Below are 22,995 nucleotides of genomic sequence, written 5' to 3' on the forward strand. Positions count from 1 at the left end.
GTGTAGACAAGGCCCTTAGACCCTTAATTTTGAATCACAGATGTCAGGAATGATGGTTGTAATGAAAAAGAAGAACTGCATGTCTTTCTGTCTATTATACAATTCATGGACTTGCTCCAGCAAGGTGCTAAGCACGCTGGACCTGATCTACAAAACACAGGCACATGCACTTTTATTAATTACAAGAGCAGCCAACTCAGCCTGAATCTGGTCAGGCTTCTGGAACCATGTAAGCTCTCTCTGGGCATGTTCAGATGTTTAACACATACAATAGCATAGTCACGCCCACGCTAACATTATATCATCTCATTTCTTTAGTTGCTGCCATATTAGTAAATTTTGATACCTATCCTTACAAAAACTCCATCAAAGTCAATGGAGCTACACTGATTGACACTAGATGACAATCTGGCATTAATAGTAGGGTTGTGTCCTGTTATTTCAAGGGAAATAGGACCTGCCAGCCTGCATGAGACCAATGGTTCCTGAGAGAGTCCAAATAACCAAAAACGGCTAGTACCAGAGACGCTTTAGAAAAGGTGCAACCCCCTCCCCACAATATGGATGAATAAGGAATAGCTTGCCTATAGGGAAAGTTACTGCCTAGTCACTGGGGCGGGGAAGGTGTGTTTCTACACTGAGAGAGTTCATGTGGTACACCTATCCCAATGTAAAATCCTAGTGGAGACAAGGCACAGTAGTTTTTACTTCAGTGTAGCTCGTTGAGGCCAGCCCTAGGAACACAGCAGAAGCTGACCTCAGCGAGCTACACTAAGAATATGTCTACAATAGAAACATAAGTCAACCTATATTAAGGCACCTTACAGCCGCCGCAGTCATTATTCACCAGAAGTGCTTCCACCAACCTAAGAAGAGCAGTGTGGAGAGCCACACAGGTTCCTAGCAGACTGCCCCCCACTCTCCGCTCCCCGCCGGGAGCAAGGGAAGCCACCTGGGGCTTCTCACCCCTGGGGAGCAGGGGCCAACTGCCCCGGCTTCTTGGCTCCCCCTCTCTCGTCCCCTGCTGGGAGCTGGGCAGCCTGGTCAATTTCACCGAAATTGACAAAGTGGCCCGGGGAGCGGGTGGCTGGGTGGGATGGGCCGCTTGGGCTTCTTGCCCCAGCTCCCAGCCGGGAGCAGGGTCTAGCTGCTCAGCTCTCCCAGGGAGCAGGGGGCAGCTGGGCTCCAGCTGCTCATTTTCTTGTCAATTTCACAGCTCCTGCCATTTCAATGCTTTTCTAGCTGTACATTTTATGTCATAGTTTCACAGATAATGAGGAACAATTTGCCTGCATTTTATTTCTTGGTCCCAGGTTAAATTGGTGATGAAATAGCTCCAAAGCACTGGAAAGCTTTATTCATTTTATGCACGTACCTTTCGTGAAGTCACACAGAATCAGAAAAACATGTCCTGTTGTATTCTGGCCAAGAGTATTCCATACGAATAGCACTTAAATATTAAATTGCATAAGTAGGCATTCAGAAATAATATAACAGCTGACTTGGCTTTCTGACATACTGGGACTATAAACAATCAAAAGAAGCAAAACCCAAACATCGAGGTTAATGCTGCTGAGTATACGCCAGGGTTTGCCTGCAGTATAACTTTGCAACACAAAGTAGTTAGTGCTCAAATAAAAATTAACATTTTCATTTGAACTAATTTCTATTATTATTATTCTATTATTATTGTTTGTTAACGATGTTTATTATAGTAGTGCCCAAAGGGTAACCAAGAATTCAGCCCCATTTTCTAAAGGTGCTGTGCAGACAGACTCTGCCGTGATGAGCTTACAGTCTAAATAGACAAGACAGAGAGGGTGAGGGAAAGGGTACAACCCCCAAACAGAAAGGGACTAATTGTGATGGTAGCAAATGTCATCATCGTTCTACAATTTTTGGAGGGAAGGGGATTGTTAGGAGGCGATCAGCTAAATGGAAAGGGAAGAGAAAGAGGTTGAGAGGGACAGGGGAAAAGAGAGTGAAGCTGAGGTGAAGAGACTGTGCGAGATAGGGTGGCAGAGAGGGTTGGAGCAAACAGTCAATCGGCACAGGGCAGAGAAAGTCCGGTCAAAACTGAAGAAAGTTCTGAGTGTCCAAGTGTCCCTGCTCTGACTGCATCTGCTCTTGTCAGCTGGAGTCTCCGGCTAGTTTTTCCTCTGTTGTTTTCCTCTAAGTCAGGTGGGGGTATGGGGTAGGGGGGAGGAGAGGCACCATCTGGAGTCCTAATGCTCTGTCTGCCAGGAGGGATGGCCCTGGCTGGTCCTCATTAGTATGATACTTTTTTTTTTTTTTTTCCTATTAGAGAACTAGAATCATAAGTAGAACTTTAGGTTTAAGAGCCTTATTTACCTCCTGTGACCAGTGTAGCCCACTCTCCTTCAGTCCCGGGGAGGAGTGTGGAATCAGCTCCTCCAGCCCTGGAGGGGGTAACCAGCTTCTCCAGTCATGGGGGGCACAAAACGTGCCCCTCCAAAAGAGGCCACATTTTTAGTCCTCTGCATGCCCCTGGTTGCCAGACATTCAAAAGAGATCAAAGTCAGATTTCCAAGTACTCAGCACCCAAAACTGCTGTCAGATTTTCTCCCATTTAGGCACCTGAATAAGGGTAAGGTTTTCAAAAGTGCTCCACACCAACATGCTGTGCTGTTTTGAAACCTGGCCACTTTTTTAGGTGTCTAAATGGGAACTGATCACTGCTGAGAACCTGGTGCTAAGTCCTTAAGGGCTATCCTGCTTCTGCTGGAATGTTCTTGCCTCTAGTCATGCCATCTCAGGCTTTGATTGTACCAGCTTTCCAAAGGGCTGGGCATTTCTGACCTGTCCTCTGAGTCACAATTCTCCCCCTTCTTCCTTTTAAGGAGTAATACTTCACTTCTGTCTTATACCGGACATATATCCCCCTGCTCACCCTGGCTGACTCAGCTGCTCTGCACTGAATTTGGGAAGGTGATATGGAGCCAGGCTCTCCCCATTCTGATCACCTGCTCCAGGGAGAAAGTAAGGAGGGTTGTAGCCCTGTTCACTCCAGCATAACTGGACCTAAGGTAGTGCATAAAGGAGGTTCTTATTCCCTTTTATTCAACTGCACAAGCATACACGGTAGTCACACGATAGCCCTATGGAAAGGCTGAAGTATACCAATGAAAGATTTTATTAAATAATTTGATACAGGCGATTTATTTTCTTTATTATGGAAGAACTTCTCTGCACTCCCATGCTCCATTAAGATCATCACAGTGAAAATTATGTTACCATATCAGGGTTCTAACTAGGTGTAAACAAAGGAGAAGTTTTTCATTTTACAGTGCTAGAGAGAATGGATGATGCAGCTGTTGAGAACAGTCCTTTATTTGCAAAGATGGAAGCGGTTGCCTTCACTGAACTGCTAACTCCTTGTTTAATGAAGAAGCGCAGACAACATAGGTCATTCTGACAAAGCAATCTATTTCTTTAAAGGTATTTTATCAGTCTCTGTAGACCCTTGCCCTGATTATATTCTCTGGGATTCCATCCAGCTCCCACTGAAGTCAATGAGAGTTGTGTCATTTGTTGGGAGATAGATTGTTGTACATCTAGGCAGTGGTTTTCAACCTGCTGTCTGCAGACCCCTGGGAGTCTGCAGACTATTTATAAGATTTCCAAAGGAGTCTGCACTTCTATGTGAAATTTTTTAGGGGTCTGCAAATGAAAAAAGATTGAAAAACCAGTGTTCTAGGGGGTAGATTCTGCCCTTTGGCTGAAAAGTAAAGTCAGATAATTAAAACAAGTCCATGTACTTCTGCATGCACTCAGAACAGCATGACTTACCACTTACATGGGCTACTTATATATCTGAAGGCATCACAATCATTAATGGATTTTATCCTCACAACACCTTTGAGAGGTAGGGAAGTATTATCCCATTTTTATAAGAGGGGAACTAAGGCACTGGTAGATCAAGTGGCTTGCACTGGAATTCTGTGACCGAGACAGTGATTGAACCTAGGGCTCTTGATTCCCAAAGATGTGCTCATGCATTTCTGCGTGTATAACTGGCAGCTCCCAGTGTATATATGCAAATAACTGAAGTGATACACACACTAGGTATTTGTGTGGTCATACAAATGCTTATGCACCTATGTGGATTGTGACAGGGCGCCTGCCCCTCACTGGCCAGGAAAGGGTTAAGAGGGCCCTTAAAGAGGCTGCACGAGAAGTAGCCAATAGGCCGGGGTTGTGTGGCAGCCAATCAGGGCCAATATATAAAGGAGCTGCAGAGCAGCACAAGGACAGTGACTCCCAGGAACCTGAAGGGGAAGGCCTGGACAGAGCAAGGGTTGCTGCTGGGACTCAGCCGAGCCGAATGCCCTGAAGCAAGTGCAGAGAAGGTACTGGGACTGCAGGGAAGTGGCCCAGGAAAATCTACACAGGAGTTATGTGAGAGGTGCAGTGGGAGGCTGCCATGGGAGGCTACCACACACCTAGGGACCCTCGGCCAGGACCCAGATTAGTGGGTGGGCCTAGGTCCCCTCCACACCCCCGACTGCCATTGGACTGGTGGCAGGACTGCAGTGGCCACAGCAGGAGGTGGCTAGAATGGACTGCAGAATCCCCGGAAGGGTGGGGAGAGCATGGATGGGGCCTTGACTGGAGTGCTGAGTCACGAGAAGGAGGGTCCAGTGGAGACAGGACTGAGTATGAGACACCTCAGAGAAGGGGTGTCTGCCTGGCTGAGAGCTGATGCCCCAGATAGCCAGCAGGAGGCACCAAGGCCGTGAGTTGTACTGTGCTACAGGGTGTATATATATATATACCCAAGCAGTGGCACATTGGGTGTTCTGTATCCAAACATACAGTAGGGCGATGCAATTGCAGGAGCTCACACTTCTTTGGAACATATGTTGTTTGTCCTCATTTCTAATATCATAAACGTGTTATTGCAATCAGAGATTACACATTGTCAAGCAGCAGTATGAACAGTACCTGGCGCCTGTGTTTGAAGGCAGAGCTTGCCTTGAATACAATGAGACAATCTAGATTCAGCAGAGTTCAGTTTAACAGATGGGTGCTGCAGACACACAGGAAAAATATTGCCAGGAGAGGTATAAAGTCTCATCAATTGCTTCCATTCTATCCTAGAGGCATTGGCTACTTTGTTATCCTACACAGAGCAGAAAGGGAATACTGCACTTAAAAGCATTCTGCTTCTCGAGACTTTTTAAAGACACTTCCAGCTGCCATATTTTATACAATATATTTCCTTTTATTATCTGGCTCTTTTTCCTCTTGTGACCAAACCAGAGAAAGTGAATCTGAAGCCTCAACAACCCCAAATGAAGAAAATACTCTTCTTCGAGTGCTTGCTCATGTCCATTCCATTATAGGTGAGTGCATGCCAACGTGCACTATTCCCGGAACTTTTTTCCCCTTAGCAGATCCCGTGGGGCTGGCTCTGGTGCTCCCTGGAGTCCCGCGGGCATGCCACGATATATGAGGCACTGCCGGCCCTACTCCCCCTCAGTTCCTTCTTTCCGGCCCTGTCCATTGCTGGAACTAGCCTTGCTCTCTGCAAGTACTATTCCCCTTGTTTGAACTCTTTGTTATTCGAAGTAATTTAGTTAGTTATAAGTCGTTGTTAAGTAGTGTAGTTAGATAAGGAGTCCCTGAGGGACATAGAGCGGCCGGGCCATGTCCCAGTCGCATGGATTTAAGCTGTGTGCCTCCTGTGGGAAGGCTTTCCCACTCAGTGACTCACTACGATCAGTGCCTTAAGTGCCTGGGGGAAGAGCACAGAAAAGATAAATGTAAGATCTGCAGGGCTTTTAAACCGCGGACTCAGAAGGACCGAGAGATCCGGTTAAAAGCCCTGCTTATGGAGGCAGCGCTCCGCCCGACGTCCGAGCCATCCTGCTCCACCTCGGCACCGAGCGTCACCTCGGTGCAGAGTGCACCCCTGGCACCGGGCTTGACTCGGCACTGAGCAACATCCCTGGTACCGAAGAAGAAGAGACAGAGCGCGGACACTCCCCTGCGCCGTCGATACAGGCAGGGTCGAGTGTGGAGATGCACCGACCACGGCCCGTCGAGTCTTCTCCGGTGCCTGCAGCTCCAAGCAGGGAGCCTCCCCCGACCCCTGGAAGTGGGTCAGTGCCCCTGCTGACGCCGTGGACACCAGAGGCTTTTCAGGCCTTGCCTACACCACCTCCGTCCCCTCCTCCCCCGAGGGAGAAGGGGCCAGTGTCCTGGGGCAAGCCCATGTTGGGTCCCCCCAAAGGGCAGCGGAGATCCCCGGCATGGGGAGGAAGATCTCCCGCCAGACGGCCACTGGGGGTAGAGCGAGGACGCTCCCCCGGCAGTCGCTCCAGGTTGGCGTCATCGAGCCGGCTTGCTTTGACTCAGGATGCGGAATCTCCCTCTCGTTGCCGATGTCAGTCCCCAGCACCGGAGGCAGTGCAGGCCAAGAGGCAGCACCGGTCGACGTCCACCAGGCGGCACTCAGACACCTGCTCCAGATCCCCAGCACCGAGGAGTTTGCCCGCACTAGGGTGGCGCAGAACCCGGTCACCGTCAGAGGACTCCGCACCGAGTGGTTCGCCTGCACAGAGGTGGCGCGGAACCCAGTCGCCATACAAAGACCCCGCATCGCGCAGTCCCCGACACGGAACCCGGTCGCCAGAGTCAGTCTCGGCACCGCGGAGTTTGGAGTGGCTCCGGTCTCACTCACCAAAGGGTAAGCGGCACTGCAAGTCATCGGTGCCGAGACAACGCTCGGGTACCTCGAGCTCCTCGGAGCGCACCTCTACTCACCGGCACTCCTTGTGGTGACGGAGGCAGTCCTTGTCGTCCTCCAGGTCGGAGGCATTGAGAGGACGGTCCCTGGCATCGGACGGCACCCGGGACGAGGTCATGCATGGCATTGCTGGTCTAATGGCTCGGGGTCCCACAGGGGGGACAGTCATTGGGACAGCCGACGCCACCACAAGGCGCCACAGCCGGCGGCGCAGTCATCCCCAGGTTGGCCCCAGGGTCAATGGCTGTAGCAATGGCCTTATTGGGCCTCATGGGGCATCCAGCTGGGACAGGGGCCACAATCCATCCTGTCAGCGGGGGTTCGGTCCATGCCTCCAGCTCAGGAGAAGGCCCATAGACACCACTCCTCAGAGGAGGAGTTGGACCCCATGGAGGGACCCTCTACGGGTGCATCCCTTTGTCAGGTGAGGGAACAGGACGCACCTCAGCAGTCCTCTTCCTCCTCACCAGACGAGGCAGTCTCCCGGGACCATATGGCGCCACTGGAGAATTTCAGGTCACGACAGGAGCTGCTCAAGAGGGTGGCCTCTAACTTGGGGCTGGAGGTGAAGGAGTTAGAGGAGGCCGATGATACCCTCTTCAATGTGCAGGTGGCGGCTGCCCCAGCGAGGATGGCCTTACCAGCCCACGATAGGGTCCTCAAAATTGTAAAGGCCCTGTGGCAAACCCCTTCCTCGGTCACCCCTACATCAAAGGTGGCCGAGGAAAAAGTATTATGTCCCGGCTGAAGGGTTCAAGTATCTGTTCACTCACCCGGCCCCGGCAGCCCTGGTGGTTGACGCAGCCAACCAGCGGGACAGGCAAGGTTAGCCAGGTTCCACTCCCAAGAACAAAGACAGCAAAAGGTTGGATTTGTTTGGGAGAAAAATTTATTCAACGGCAGCCCTGCAGTTCAGGATTACCCAGGAGGGCCTGATGGTTGACAGATACAATTGTAACTTGTGGGACTCCCTCAGGCGGTTTGCCAAGGCCCTGCCCCAGGACCAGGCCGCAGACCTTACCACCATCCTGGATGAAGGAATCACGGTGGCTAGGGCAGTGCTCCAGACATCCAGTGATGCTGCAGACTCGGCGGGTAGGGCCATAGCCTCCGCCATTCCCATGAGAAGGTGCTCGTGGCTGTAATCCTCAGGCCTGTCCCAGGAGGTGCAGCAATCAATTCAGGATCTCCTCTTCGATGGGTCAGCCCTATACTCTGATCAGCCCGATGCAAAGCTGCACTGTCTGAAGGACTCCAGGCCACGCTTCGCTTCCTGGACCTGTACTCAGGCTTCCGGGCAGCAGGCATGGCCCCAGGCACAGCAGCAGCCCAGGCCTCCATCTAGGCCTTTCAACTCTATAGAAATAGGGACAGGAATAGGGGGTTCAGAAATAGAAATCAACCCCCCAGCTCATCCTCAGCCCCCCAACAGGGGCCCCCCAGGGGGTCGGACAACAGTTAAATAGTTTACACCTACCCCACCCAACAATCCTCTCCCTACGTCCCTCTTCAGGGACCCCTCTCACTTCAGGTGTCTATTCTCCCCAGCCACAGGTGTTTCTCCGTCTCACGGTGGCTGGCTCCAACTACCAGTTCACAGCCCTGCCCTTTGGCCTACCCGCTGGTGGCGGACTCCCCAGGCAATGACGAAAGGTGTTCCGTTCGAGGAACTGGTCCCATCGGTCACCCTAATTTTTGACGCTTCTGATGTAGGATGGGGAGCCCGCATCAGCGCCAACCCAGGCAATCAGGGGCTCTGGTCGGGGGAGGAGAAGCTCCTGCACAGCAATATGAAGGAGCTGAGGGCTATTCACTTAGCGTATAAGGTGTCCCTCTGATTCCCGGCAGCCAGAGTGGTGCAGGTGCTGATGGACAACACCGCAGCCATGGTTTACATAGACAGGCAGGGGGGAGAGCACCCCTTGGCCCTCTGCAATGATTCCCAGGAGTGAGGCACAACAAAGCAGATAGCCTCAGCAAGTCGTTCCTACCCCGCCACGACTGGCTGTTGCACCCAGAGGTGGTGGCGATGATCTTCCAGAAGTGGGGCATTCCCCCAACTGGTCCTATTCGTGTTGGCCTGGAACGCGAAGTGTCCGAGGTTCTGTTTGCCCCCAGTGTCGTGTGACTGGGTCGATTTCCAACGCGTTCCTCATGAACTGTTGCACCTGGACCTGGACCCCCTGCACCTCATGGCCTGGAGGCCCTATGGCTGACGGAGAGAGAGCCTGCTCAGTGCAGGCCCAACAACTCCTGCTTGGCAGCAGGAAACCGTCTCCACAGGTTGTGTATTGGGTTAAGTGGAAACGGTTTACCTCTTAGGCGGAGTTTGGGGCAGTCTGCCCAGCCTCTCACCTGTACAGGTCACCCTAAAGTACCTGCTCCAGCTAAAGTTCCAGGGTCTGGCACTGGTTTCGCTGAAGGTTCACCTGGCGGCCATTTCGGCCTTCCATCATCAGCTAGAGGGGAGACCCCTGTTCTTCCACCCCATGTTGGTCAGGTTCCTCAAGGGGGTGGAAAGGCTTTACCCGCAGGTCTGTAACCCGGGGCCTCTCTGGGATCTCAGCCAGGTCCTCTTAAGGCGCATGGGGCCCCCCTTTGAACCCATGGCTTTATACCCCCTGCTCATGCCTTCAGGGAAGGTAGCCTTCCTGGTGGCCATTAATTCTGCTAGGGGGTCTCCGAGATTAGGGCCTTGACCTCGGAGCCCCCTTATACAGTATTCTATAAGGATAAGGTGCAGTTGAGGCCGCATCCAGCCTTCCTGCCCAAGGTGGTTTCCCAATTTCATTGTAACCAAGAATTTTCTCCCCGTATTTCTTCTCAAACTGCATAGTTTGGAGGAGGAGAGGAGATGGCATCTCCTCATGGATTCCATCCTGCATCAAGTTCTGCGACCAGCAGGCGAGGGTGTCCCTTCCGGGGACCATCACAGAGCACTCAACCAGAGCTCAAGCACCATCACCCAAGCAGGCGACAGAGGACATGGGATTCGGCAGAGCCGTGCTGAAGGCAGTTCACCGGTAACTCCTACCCACCTCCAAGGTACTGCTTGCTAGTCACCTATAATGGAATGGACATGAGCAATCACTCAAAGAACAAAACAAGGTTACTTACCAGTAACTGATGTTCTTCGAGATGTGTTGCTCATGTCCATTCCACTTCCCACCCTCCGTCCCCGCTGCCAGAGTTGGCAGAAAGAAGAGACTGAGGGGGCGTAGGGCCAGTAGTACCTCATATACCACGGCATGCACGCGGGACTCTAGGGGGCACCAGAGCCAGCCCTAAGGGATCTGCTAAGGGGGAAAAAAGTTCCGGGAACCATGCATGGTGGCATGCACTCACCTATAATGGAATGGACATGAGCAATACGTCTCGAAGAACGTCAGTTACTGGTAAGTAACCTTGTTTTTTAAATAAAGGTTGCTCCGTATAAAGAACAAATGATATTTGAATCAATGTGTATTTTCTGGACTACCCATTTCCCACTATAGAGTCTGGAATGCTGAACATAAGCCAGGTGGTGTGAGTCAATGTAGTTCCATCAAAGTCAATGGAACCATGACAATTAACGCCAGTTGAGGATCTGGGCTGAAATCTTGGGGTTTCACTTACATCTAGATTGGATCAGAGCCCAGCCCAGGTTTTAGAGCTGACTCAGTACCAAAACAACAAGTGTGCTTTCAATCTGAGATTTGAAATATTCAGTTGGGTTCAGATTCCAGATTCAGATTCAGGTTCCATTTTGGTCCCTCCCTAGATTCCATCATATCCAAAATAATTGCTTGTCACATTTCTTTTTAAAAAGAGCCATTTTAGTTTTACTAACACTCCACTCCCCCAGTCCTTTTTTGAGACCTCCAGTATAGTTAGATTCCCATATCCTCACAGGACCCCATGTCCCAAGACTCTTCCACTGGCTATACCTCCATGTCACTGATCCTCTAGCTGGCAGTTACAGAAGAGCTAAGGACTTAATGGGCCATGCAGGCTGAATTCCTCTCCCAGCCTATAGCTGATCCCTCCAGGCTACTTTGCAAATGCAGCACCTACAAGCCTTCCTGCTGTCCGTTGTCCGTTGTGACTAAGGTAGAGGCCTTCAGTCTCTGGCACTTTTTTCATCAGCACTAAATGCAAATTAAATAGGCATTTGTCTTTGAATAATTCCTCCCCGGAAGAAAAAAAAAACCTCCTTAGTGATTTTTCCATCATATCTTCCTGTATCTCAAGCTGCTCACAGAGTGAGATTGATTAACAATTTCTACCTCTTCTGAGAATATATCGATTGGGTTTTTGCAGAAGTCCAGATAACACAGTATTATGAAGAAATCCCAGCAAGCTTAGTATGAAGTAAGTTACCTGCCCCATTTGTTTATTTGGGGTCCAACTTCCTCATTTGGCATGTTTTAGTTTTAAGTAACAACATTATAGATTGGGTTAAACCTTGTTGAAGTGGGTGGGTGTAGCAACCCCCTTTCATGTAGGACAACTGTCAAAAGCAATTGAGCTCCTTTATAAAATAGAGAGCTGAAACAAAAGCAGCCTCCAAAACACAGGGCCATATAAGGCATATGTGGGCAGAGGGGTTTTGCTGGGCATTGTTGGTGGAAGTGTGTGTACCTATATCTGTGAAAGAAGCAGGAGAAATAGCAGAGAAGTTGAGAAAGAAGCAGTAGAAAGCCAAAGATGGCCAGAACAAATACTAGGAGGATGGCCTTCAGAAAAAGTCTACAGACAAGGCTTTTTGGGCTGAGTGCTGGCTGGAAGGGGCTCAGAACAGCAAGTAAAGACACTGTCTCTTGCTGACTGATTCCTGCTGTATGCATGGAAACAGGACTTTATACGTTCTTTGTAAATAAACAGAATTGCATTAAAGAAACACCTGGCTCCATCATCATGTCTCTTCTTAACTTCAACAACCCACCAGATTCCAAAGCTGGGCTAACCACTGATGTCAAAAAAGAATAACATTAATATAGTGCCATAGAGGTACATTTCACAGTGCAGCACAAATGGGTGAAGACTGCTAGAAGAAATCATGGTGACCACGAGCCTGCGGAACAAAACATAAACCTCACGCTTGACCTAGCAGCCCCACAAGTGCTAACTGGGAAAGGGAAAAGCAGAGAACTTTAATTGTTCACCTTAATACATTTCTAAGGTGCTCACCTGCCACTGTGATGTGAGGGGTATAAATACGTAGCTAGCCAGATAGGTTTATTCAGAGGACAAGTGCAACAACAGCAATGTAAGCTTCGCTGCAGTATCCTGCCAATGTGCCTCAGCCCTACCCTTGTGGGGCTCCAGAGGAGGGAGACCTTAGCTTAGTCGCCAAACTCATTTAAGCTTTGGTCTCTGTGCAGTGACTTCCAGCAAGGGAGATGACTGGGATTTTGGGGATGTGGACAGCTCTGCATCAGGCACTGATACATTTATATCAACAGTGAGCAGGAGTCACTAATATTGATGGATCCATTATTTAGACTATAAGCTCTTTGTGGGAGGGGCTGTCTCCCTCTGTGTGCGCATACCGTGCATAGCACGGTCCCAGCTTCAGGGGGCATCCCTAGGCAACACCATAACAGAGATAATAATGAATAATTTACAGTACTGAAAGGCTGGGAGTCAAATGATCAGGTGACCTGACCTGTCTGATTTTAAAAAGAAAAATTGGTACTGGGAATAAATTAGCTCAAACCTAACTTCCTAAGTGTGACCTGTCCATGCCTGGGGTAGACCATTGGAAAATGCCAAGGTCAGGGCAGGCTGCAGAAGGAGAGCAGATTCTCTCAGCACTGGTGGGTGACACTGAAGTCAGACTTCCCAACCAGCCACAAACTGTGCTTCTGATTCCCCACACTGGTTATCTAGAAACTAAAACAAAATATACACAGCCCCATTTACTGCATTTCAGTCTCTGGCTCCCAATCAACCACTAGGTCCAATAAAGAGATAAGTTATTTAAAACTCTATGCTCTTTACCAAAAAGGTTCCCTCTGATCCCAAAGGGTCAGCCACACTACCAGATCAATATAAGTTTGGATCTTATCCAAAATACCACGCTGCCAGCCAATCCTTTAGTAAATAAAACTAAAGGTTTATTATAAAAGGAAAGAAACAAACTATAAGAGAAATGTTAAAGGATTAAAGCAATCACATGATTGGAAAGTCCATATATATCTCAGGTTTCCAGTAGAATTGTGGAGTTTGCAGGCTTTTATTGTCCCTCTGGTGTACATCCAGTACCTGGATGGGTCTCAGTCCTTTGATTCACAGCTTCACTTACAGATGAGTTGATCCAGAGATAGGTGAAGTCTAAAGACAGACGACAGACTGAAGACAAAATGGATGTTGTGCAGCTGCCTTTTATGTCCCTTGACCTTTGACATGCTGCTTGTGGAAATTTACAGGAACAAGATGGAGTCTTGGTGACTCATCACGTGTAGCCCTAGCATCTCTCCTTGTACCCACCATTCTACCTGTTTCCTTAATGAGCCATTAAGCAGCTTATTGCTGCTGCCATCCTGTCTGGGGAGTCGCCCAGAAACACAGCACAAGTTGAAATACAGATACATCAAACATATCCATAACTTCTAATACAAATATGACATATACACATAAAACAATATCATCATCCTTAGCAAACAATAACCTTTCTAATGGTACCTGACATGGCCGGTCTCACATGGATTATTGTAATTTTGACATATTGATGTTAAATCACAGTATAAATAGTCCCCCTAATCCAGCCAGCGTCACAGCCCCCTGCAAAACTGATGCAGAAAGGGGTGTCCCTAGACACCGCTGAATGCATTACAGGAACTTTCCATTTTTGGTTTTGTATTATTACAATTTCTAACATGTTTCCAGGGTTTTACAAAATATCAGACACACGGTACATTTTAACAATCTCTGGCAAGCGCAACAAATGAATGACAAGAGTTAACATCAGCATTAATATTTACATCAAATTAGTTAGTACAAGTGTGTGCTTTCAATCATTTTCGTTATGCCATGCCTTTAACACAGCTAGTTTATCATTGGGTTAGTTTGTTTAATACCCTTTTGGATTTTTGAACCAGTTGCTTTTATTTTACCACAGTGTTCTTTGTAGTATCGGCTTTTTAGTTTAATTACATCCTTGGGTTTTGATATTTCAGGGTTAACCTGTGCCTTTCAGTCAGGATAAAGTTTTTCCCTCCCTCCTTCCCTGGAGGTTTGAAACCTGGGCTCTCTGGTTTAACAGAATCCACTGGCTGGCTAGGTGTGTTTCCTTTGCTAACAGCTCTGGGTCCAGGCAAATTTTTCCACCCAAGTCAGTCAGGTAAACTACATTAACCCACACACTAGCTTGCGTAGTTGTTTTCAAATTTTCATTTATGGCCAATTTTAAGGCTGGACTCTGTCTCAGAGGTACCAACCGCTCTCACTAGCATCTCATAAACAGGGATCTAATGTTTTTCCATTACCAATCTCTGACTCCACATGGAGTCAGATGTACCTGAGTCCACAGAGACATTACCAGACATATCCAAAGTTTGCCTGCCACCCCCTGTATTCCTAAGAGATTAACTGCACAGCTGTTCTGCTTTGTAAGTTCAGCTGCCCAATCTTCCCTCTGAGCCTGAGACACTATCTGTTCACTTGAGTCAGCATGTTTCAACATCATGTTGAACATCATGTTTCAACATCAGTCTTCCCAATATACTGACCAAGCACAGCCACTTGGTTACAGGGCTGTTTAAGCTTCCTAATAATTTCTACTCCATCTGGAACCTTTTCCAAGGTATCCACACTGAATCTTTCTAAAACAAAGTCAGTGAATCCATCCACATTTGAAAAACTCTGGCAGTTAGAAACTGAACCAAGTCTCTCAACATATAAATTGCTGCTTGCTGCTACAGGCAGGAATTCATCCTGAGCTAACTCAATCAATTCACTTTCCCAGCCTTCAGTTGCAGAAAACTGCTTGCAAAAGCTATTATGAGGTTTTATTCCTTCATGAGCATTGTTAAGCAACAAACCATTTTTCACAGAAATTCTGCCCTTACTCTTTTCAGCCAGGGCCTGCTCTGAAGAAACATCTTCCTGAGCCCTAACAGACTCTTTCTGGGTTTCAGTTAAATCCAGAACCAACTCTGAGACAACTGGCACATGCTCAGTCAGCATAAGCTGAGAGGCACACTCTGTCTGCTCTTTAAACAGAAGATTGGAAGCGAAGTCTCCCTTAGCAGATAAACTGCTATCCTTAACATTCACAAATTAGAAATTTCCTCCCCTTAGTCCCAGCCCACATGGCTGTTCCCAGACAAACTTTTGGAGATTGGGGTAGTTCCCTCCATGGGCAGGTCATTACCCCCAACAGACACAGGCTTAGGAACACTTCCTTCCTGGGTTTAGTTGAATCCAGAACCACCTCTGGTACAACTGACAAATCCTCAATCAGCATAAGCTGAAAGGTACTTTCTGCCTGCTCCACACACAGAAGACTGGAGACCAACTCTCCCCCAGCAGATAAACTGCTATTCTTACCAGACAAACACTTTGAAATTTCCTCCCCCTTGCCCCAGCCCTTATGGCTGTTCACAGACAAACACTGGAAGAACGGGATGGCTTCCTTAACAGGCAAAGTGCCACTCCCAAAAGACAAGCACTTGGAGACAGTTTCTCCCTCAGCAGATAAACTTCTTTTCTGAACAGACAAGCCGCTATTTTCCACAATCCCAAGGCTAGAGACACTCTCTTCCTTGTCACAGTACACCTGGCTAAATACAGACAACTGCTTATAGTCATGCACCCTCCCTCCCCGTTCACAAATTTCCCTGTTGATTACAGGTAACAGAAGATTTACATTTATACTCTCTCTGGGACTGGGTGACATTAACCTGGTTACATACATTTACTATATCAGTATCAAACATACCAACATTGCTATAAATGGAAAGATTCTCTCCCCATCGCTGTTAAGAGGAGCTGGACTATTATAAAGATACAGTTTCTGCTGTTCTTTTATTACTTGGATTTCGTATTTAAGTTTGGAAACTCTTGTCTCAGCTTCCAGTTCCAGCCTTCTGCGTTCATGGGCTCTCTCTCCAGCTTGCTTGGCCCTCTCTTTAGCTCGTTGGGCTCTCTCCTCAGTTTCTCTTTCTATTTCAGCCATTTTTTGTTTTTCCTACAAGTGAAGTTCTGCTATTTCTTTCTCATGCTGAAGACGCAGGCTCTCTCTCAAAGCTTGCAGCTTGATTGCTTTATCTGATCGTGAATCACTCATCCTGACTAACTGTAACTTTAACACTCTCAGTATCAAATTGTAATATTTGGAGTAGCGTGAGATTCTGATCCAAAACCCAAATGTTCTGGTTCTGTGGATCCTGCCACGACTATGCCACTGTGACCTGTCCATGCCTAGGGTAGACCATCTGAAAATGCCAAGGTCAAGACAGGCTGCAAAAGGAGAGCAGATTCTCTCAGCACTGAAGTCAGACTTCCCAACCAGCCACAAACTGCTTCTGATTCCCCACACTGGTTATCAACAAGCTAAAACAAAATATACACAGCCCCCTTTACTGCATTTCAGTCTTTGGCTTCCAATCAGCCACTAAGTCCAGTAAAGAGAGAAGTTATTTAAAACTCTATGCTCTTTACCCAAAAAACCAAATTTCAGCCACAGTACCAGCTCAATATAAGTTTGTATCTTACCCAGAATACCACGCTGCCAGCCAATCCTTTAGTAACTAAAACTAAAGGTTTATTATAAAAGGAAAGAAACAAACTATAAGAGAAATGTTAAATGATTAAAGCAATCACATACATACAAATGATTGGAAAGTACATATATATATCAGGTTTCCAGTAGAATTGTGGAATTTACAGGCTTATATAGCCCCTCTGGTGTACATCCAGTACCTGGATGGGTCTCAGTCCTTTGATTCACCGCTTCAGTTACAGATGAGTTGATCCAGGGGTAGGTGAAGACTAAAGACAGAGGACAGGACTCATCAGGTGTAGCCCCAGCTTCCCTCCTCGGGCCCATTGTACCTGTGCGTTTCCTTAATGGGCCATTAAGCAGTTTATTGGTGCTGCTATTCTGTCTGGGGAGTCGCCCAGAAACACAGCACAAGTTGAAATACAGATACATCAAACATATTCAAAACTTCCAATACAAATATGAGACATACACAAACAATATCATCATCCTTAGCAAATGATAACCTTTCTAACGGTGCCTGACATGGCCTGTCTCATATGAATTATTGTAATTTTGACATATTGATGTTAAATCACATTATAAACGGTCCCCCTACTCCAACCAGTGCCACACTATGTTTGGCTTGAATGATGCCTCATTAGCATTCACTACCATTGCTACAGCATAAAAAACAAAAAAACCTCTGCAATGGGAAGAGAAAAGACAAAGAGAAGAAAGAGGACAAAATATCCCTCCTCTTTCTTTTTCTTGCATGTATATTGATTTTCACATTGTTAGAATGTTGTACATCAAAATGAAAGTGTTACACAGGCTCAGAGGAGTCTAAAGTAATCAGTCATTCATGCTGCTCTTTGCTATACCGATTCATTCACACATAGGTGTCTAGTCCTCTGAATTATCCATCACGCAGAAGGAGGGGAATAGAATCTAATATAGTACTTTAATTATTTGACGCAACTAGTACACAACACCAAAAATCCCTAAAGCACATAACGTAAGTAGCATTAACACGTTGACCTTAATATGGAGAACTACAAAAGACAGCAAAAGGCATCCTGCAAAATCCAAATTCTCCATGAAAATTAATTAAGCCAGTCAAGTCAGCCACTGGTTCAAATCCAGCCCAAACAGGTTGCAGCTGAATGTTCTTACCATTCTGTGGTTGTAGTGTCACATATATGAAATTAGCTGTGTTACAGCAAGCATCACCAGGTAGCACAGCTACGTGTAGTCTACTTATTTTTACTTTGTGTGTTAACAAATTTCAGCCATGGGAAGACATGCTATGTGGTGTTAGTTTTGTTACACAAAGTGCTGGGTAGAGGGAGTTGTGTAAGCAGAAGGGGAGTTTGCTCTCTGCCGTAGCCTCAGATTGGAGTCAGTTCCTGAGGCAGAGCTGTTCTCGGGGAACTATGCAAGGGTGTTGGGCTGAGATTCCTGAAGGAAGGGATTTGCCAGTGTACTGTTTGACCACCTCTGTTCCAGGGCTTCTGTATGTGTATAAATACAATAAATTACACGTACCCAGATGCCACACTACAGATTTCTCCTCTACCATAAAAATAAAACCTGCAAAGTCCTGGCCATCTACTACTCCTCGTAGAGCAGCAACATCTGATTGCCCCAGGCAATGGTATAGCAGACAGATGTTCAATCACCTAATCCACAGCTGGAACCCTTGCTGGCAAAATCAATAGACAGGCTGTGGATTTGAAAAAAATGTGTATCTGACTACTACCTTCTCACCCCTAGAATTTGTGGGCCTGATTCCCATCTCAGTCACACCAGTGTAAATCAGTGTAAATAATGGAGTTGCACTGGTGTAAGTGAGATCAGAGTCAAGTCCAGACCCTCCAGTCCAGAGTTGAGGCACACCGGAGGAGCAGTATGAAGACATTTGCATTGTTATTGGCCATGCTGTATTTATTTTGGAGGTCTCCAGTATTATCACAGCACCTTTGCTTTCAAAAGCACTAAATACATTTACTTCTTACGTCAAAGGTTGGGAGGAGGGGAACAAAGAATTCAGAACTACATGGTGAACTATAAGTAACTAACCCCTAATAAAAACTATATATTGCATAGATAGCCACTGAAGGCAATGCAAACTACACATTGAACCGGAGTCCACATTTTGAAGCACAGATCTTGAGCACCACATATGATGCATTGTAATATACGTACAGCCAATCATGGTGATCGCAGGCACTGTTCAGCTGACAGATCCAGGTTTGCTCCCTCTCTCATTGTGTTAGCCTCATCGCACGCTGGTAACCATTTAGCATGCACTGTACCCCAGAGGGTATCCATCTTTTCTAAACTGTAAACATGTAAACTTTGAATTCAACAGCGCTAGCTTTAATTTAATGGCGTTCTGCCAACAAGGAATCATCCACCAGTAATACTGGAATATGCAATGTTGGTTAGTCATTTAATTTGAGAATTCAGTGATTGGCTCTCAACCATTCTGTGGACAGAAAATGGAGTTAAATTTAACACATAAATTATTCATTCTGAATGATTTGCTCAGCTCTATTCACGTAATAATCCCCACAAGATCCTTGTGGGGTATTTTGTTGTTAGTCCAATTTTACCAGTGGAGAATAACAGCTCCCATATGAAAGAAAGTGAGGAAGAATTGCTAATGAAATTGCCAGGAAGCTGATTCATAGAGTACACCAAACAGATTGGACTGGGTATTACTCTGTAGTAATGCTACTACGCACTGTAAATAAAGACATTGCTTGTCACGAGTGCCAAGACATCAATGTTAAAACGAAGTCTAATAATCAGTATAAATAAACAAACTAACAAATAGCACATTCACCTAACTAACAGTAGGTCACAAGCTATAGCTACGGTTTTGAGTTTGAAAGTAAGTAGTGGAACTCTGGATTTTTTTTCTCTTACCCAGCCAAGAATCTGTAGATTGTCAAGAGGATGGTTGCCAAGAGAAGGGACTTAAGTGATCATTTCAACTTATTTTATAGATCTGAAGAGCTGGGCTTTTCAAGAGGTCTCTGATGAGATTCTGCTCATCCCTAAAAGTATTCAGGGAAAATGTCCAGGCCTTCCTTTCTATACTTACATCTGGTTCATATCTACAGGGAACACAGGGAATGATATCTGCACCAGCACTCTACATGCAGGTACATGTTAAAATATCTGGAATCCACACAAAATTTCTAAACCAGATTTGTTAATAAAACAGATCCAGAAAAAACTGCCAGCTTCAAGTAGGAATCAATGACACTGCAGATTCATCACAGCCATATAATACAGAAAGTTATCTGAGCTTTGCTCAGACCTCAAGAAAGGACCTCCATTTGAGTTCTGAGGAGTGGGAGAGATTTGAGTTGAAGTCGGGTTTTTTTTTTTTTAATCTGAACTGATTTATCCTTAGACCACAAGCCTATGCCCAAATATGAACATGGCCGTTCAGTTGACTAGGAAACAAGTTTATGGGTCTGATCTTGACAGGGGCTAAGTACCCTCAGCTTCTGTTGCATTCCCAACTCTGGTCTCTTCTCAGATTAGGGCGCTCAACACCTCTCTGGACTCACTCAGCATCTTGCAGTATTAAGATCTGTTTTACCAGCTTATAGCAATTTCAAAATTCACTCCCACACATGTATCAGCTGCACTTTTAGACCTTCGTTCTGACAAAGGGGTCAGGCAGAGCTATGAAAGTGGTTCAGAGGGAAATGACCTACACTAAGCCCAATGATTGAAAAGGGAAAAAAATAACGGGTGGGAGGAGAGGTGTTGCACTTTGGATAAAAGATTCCAAAACACTCATCATCTGTGGTTTGTGTGTGTGCAACGTTCAAAAAGAAAGTTGAGCATTTAATGGAAACTCTGCCATATTTCCCTGTTTTCCCAATCTCAGTCCTCAATGGGGTGCAATTGCCTACTGGAAAGAAACGTCCCTATTCCCTATGTAGCAACATCACTGATAATGAAATATTGGCTTAACTTTAAGAATCAGGTTTATTAGTTAATTTGTCCTTCTCCATTTGTATGCTCAGTACCTGGGGCTGCTAGGACGGATTTGTGTGTATTCTGGTGTGTTCTAGGACTGCCATAGCACTTTACAAACATAAACTTCCTGATTGTACTACAGCCTCCTGAATTGTTGTTATATGTGATTATTCCCACTTCACCTAAGGAAAAAGGCACAGAATGCTTATGGCTTACATTTTCAAATGTGAGTTGTATAAAGATAAGCACCTAAATCCATGCTTCTGAATTAGGTGCCTAGCTCTGGGTGCCCAATTTTAAAATTTTTCTCCTATGTGACTTGACCATGGTCACAAAGGGAGACAGTGTCAGAGCTGGCAATGGTCCCTCACTCAGTCTGCTAGACTGTTCTGACTCTCACAAAAGGATCTTCCTATCCCTGTAACCAGAGATTACAGAGCATGCTGTCTGAAGAGTGGAGGCAGTCGCTCAGTGCAGCAAGACAGATGGTAGAAAGTTTGTAGCAGACTTAATGCCTGCAGCAGTAGTTGCCCCTAGAATTCTGAATTTCATTTTACGTCCTGTCAAAAATCAAGTGATTTAAGACTCTATATTAGATATATGTGATTATCCCTGCTTCACACAAGAAAAAAGGCCTATGGAAAAAACCCACTGGCGAGGCCTGGTAAAACAGCATTGGTTGAAATTGCTTATTAGAGATGGAACTGGATTGAAACACCTCCTTGGACTTTGTGTGAGGTTCAAAAGCCAGATCTGAATTCTTCTCAGGCCCATTTCCATGGCCTTTGCATGTTAATGTACTGTGTAGTCTGGATATTGTTTATATTTTACAAGTACAACTGTATCTCTTCACAGAGTATTTATGACTTCAATGGACAGTGCTGATGAAATGCCAGCCCTTCCATTCCAGTTATATGACTATGTATTAAAAAGATGCTGACAGTTGCACTTTTATGGCTGATTTGTTTAGAAACTGTCCTTCCTTCCCTCGCTTCAGATGAGAATGACAGCACTTACAAGGAAATATTTTCCTGTGTTCGATCCAGATTTTGTACCAAAGAGAGAATTGTAAAGTAATTGAACTCAGGCATCTCCTGGCTGAAAAGAATCACGTGTTAAAATATTGATCCAGAACTGATGGGTAATTTAGGTGATGCTGGCTCTTGTACCACTTCCCAGGACCTGTCTTAACTAGGACTGCACAAAATCAGGTACTTAATTTCTGGATGCTCTTCGCTACTGTAGAGTCTATGGATTAGACGACTTTCCATTTGGAAACAAATAGGATCTGCCTCAATGGGTCTCACAGAAGAGAGTGCTGTGGTCTGTAATTGTGCTGTTTAAGCCCTCTCTGGCCCGTGGAGTTTGCTTTAATCTCTCCCTGGTGTGTTGACTGGTTTTCTTTGTGAACAGTCTGTCAGGAAGACACAAGGCTTTTTTTGTGGAGAAGTTAGTGATTTTAGCTGCAGTTTATAAATCCAACTGTAGCATCTTACGGAAGGCAGGCAGTCTCTGAAACAACGGACCTTTAAAATTCCCCCTGGGTGCCAGGTTTGGAGTATTCATTTTACAGAAACTCAGAGGAATTCATCCTGTTCTGAAGGCCAAGATGAATTTAAAGGGCTTAGTACAAAAGCTGTTTGGGAATTTGCCAGGGAAATGTTTTTTTGGTTGGTAAATGAAGATTCATCAAAAATTAAATGTTTTGCTGAAACTTTTTGGTTTCAATGAACTTTTCTCCTGGTTTTCTGCCAATTCACCTGGTGGATTGCTGGATCCATAGCTCCGGGGCAGCCTCATCATGTGGATTGTCCTAGGACTAGAGATTCTAGGGTTTCCAGGGTCCCTGCCACAGAGCAAGAGCAAAGAGCTTGGCAGCTGTGGAACGCCAAGGTTCCCCTGACTCCTTGGTATTTCCCAGGCTGTCCAACTCCCTGGGAGCAGCCTGGGGAATTCCTGGAAGGTAGGGCAGCTGGTTGCTCCTTATTGGTTAGAAAAAAATCTATTCCGATATGAACAAGAGCTAGCAAGCATTAAATTCAAGTGCCATTCCATGGCAAAGCGCTCTTACCACCAGGGCTAAATTTGGCATGGCAGCAGACTTCTAAACTGCAATATTTTGTATAAATCTAGCTGGAAAAGCTTACACACAGGAAGTGAGTGACATTGTGCTAGTGGCTGGCCGTGTTCTCCATGTCCAGGTTGCTTTCTTATTTGTCCCATCTGTCACATTGTCTGGTCTCCTACCACAGTGCAACCTGCTTCTGGAAAGTGAGATTTTGGTGTGAGTTTTTAAATAGGGTTTCACATCTTTTCGCAACTTTCAGTTTATCCCCAAAGTTGTGACTGTTGAAAATAAAGCATAACTAGTGAATGTTTCATTTTTAAGAGGGACCTCTGATTCAAAGGAAGAGATGGGATTGGTGCTACTATAGAAACAGCAGTTACCAGTCACTTGTGACCAGACTTCACTACAAAGAAGCATAGGTTTGCTATGTAATGTGTGGTTCTCTGTCCTTGTTCCCCTAATGTG

This window comes from Emydura macquarii, unplaced genomic scaffold (genome assembly GCF_026122565.2).
Source record: "Emydura macquarii macquarii isolate MOO-44397 ecotype Brisbane River unplaced genomic scaffold, CSIRO-AGI_Emac_v2 contig_3603, whole genome shotgun sequence".
In the NCBI taxonomy this organism is placed as follows: Eukaryota; Metazoa; Chordata; order Testudines; family Chelidae; genus Emydura; species Emydura macquarii.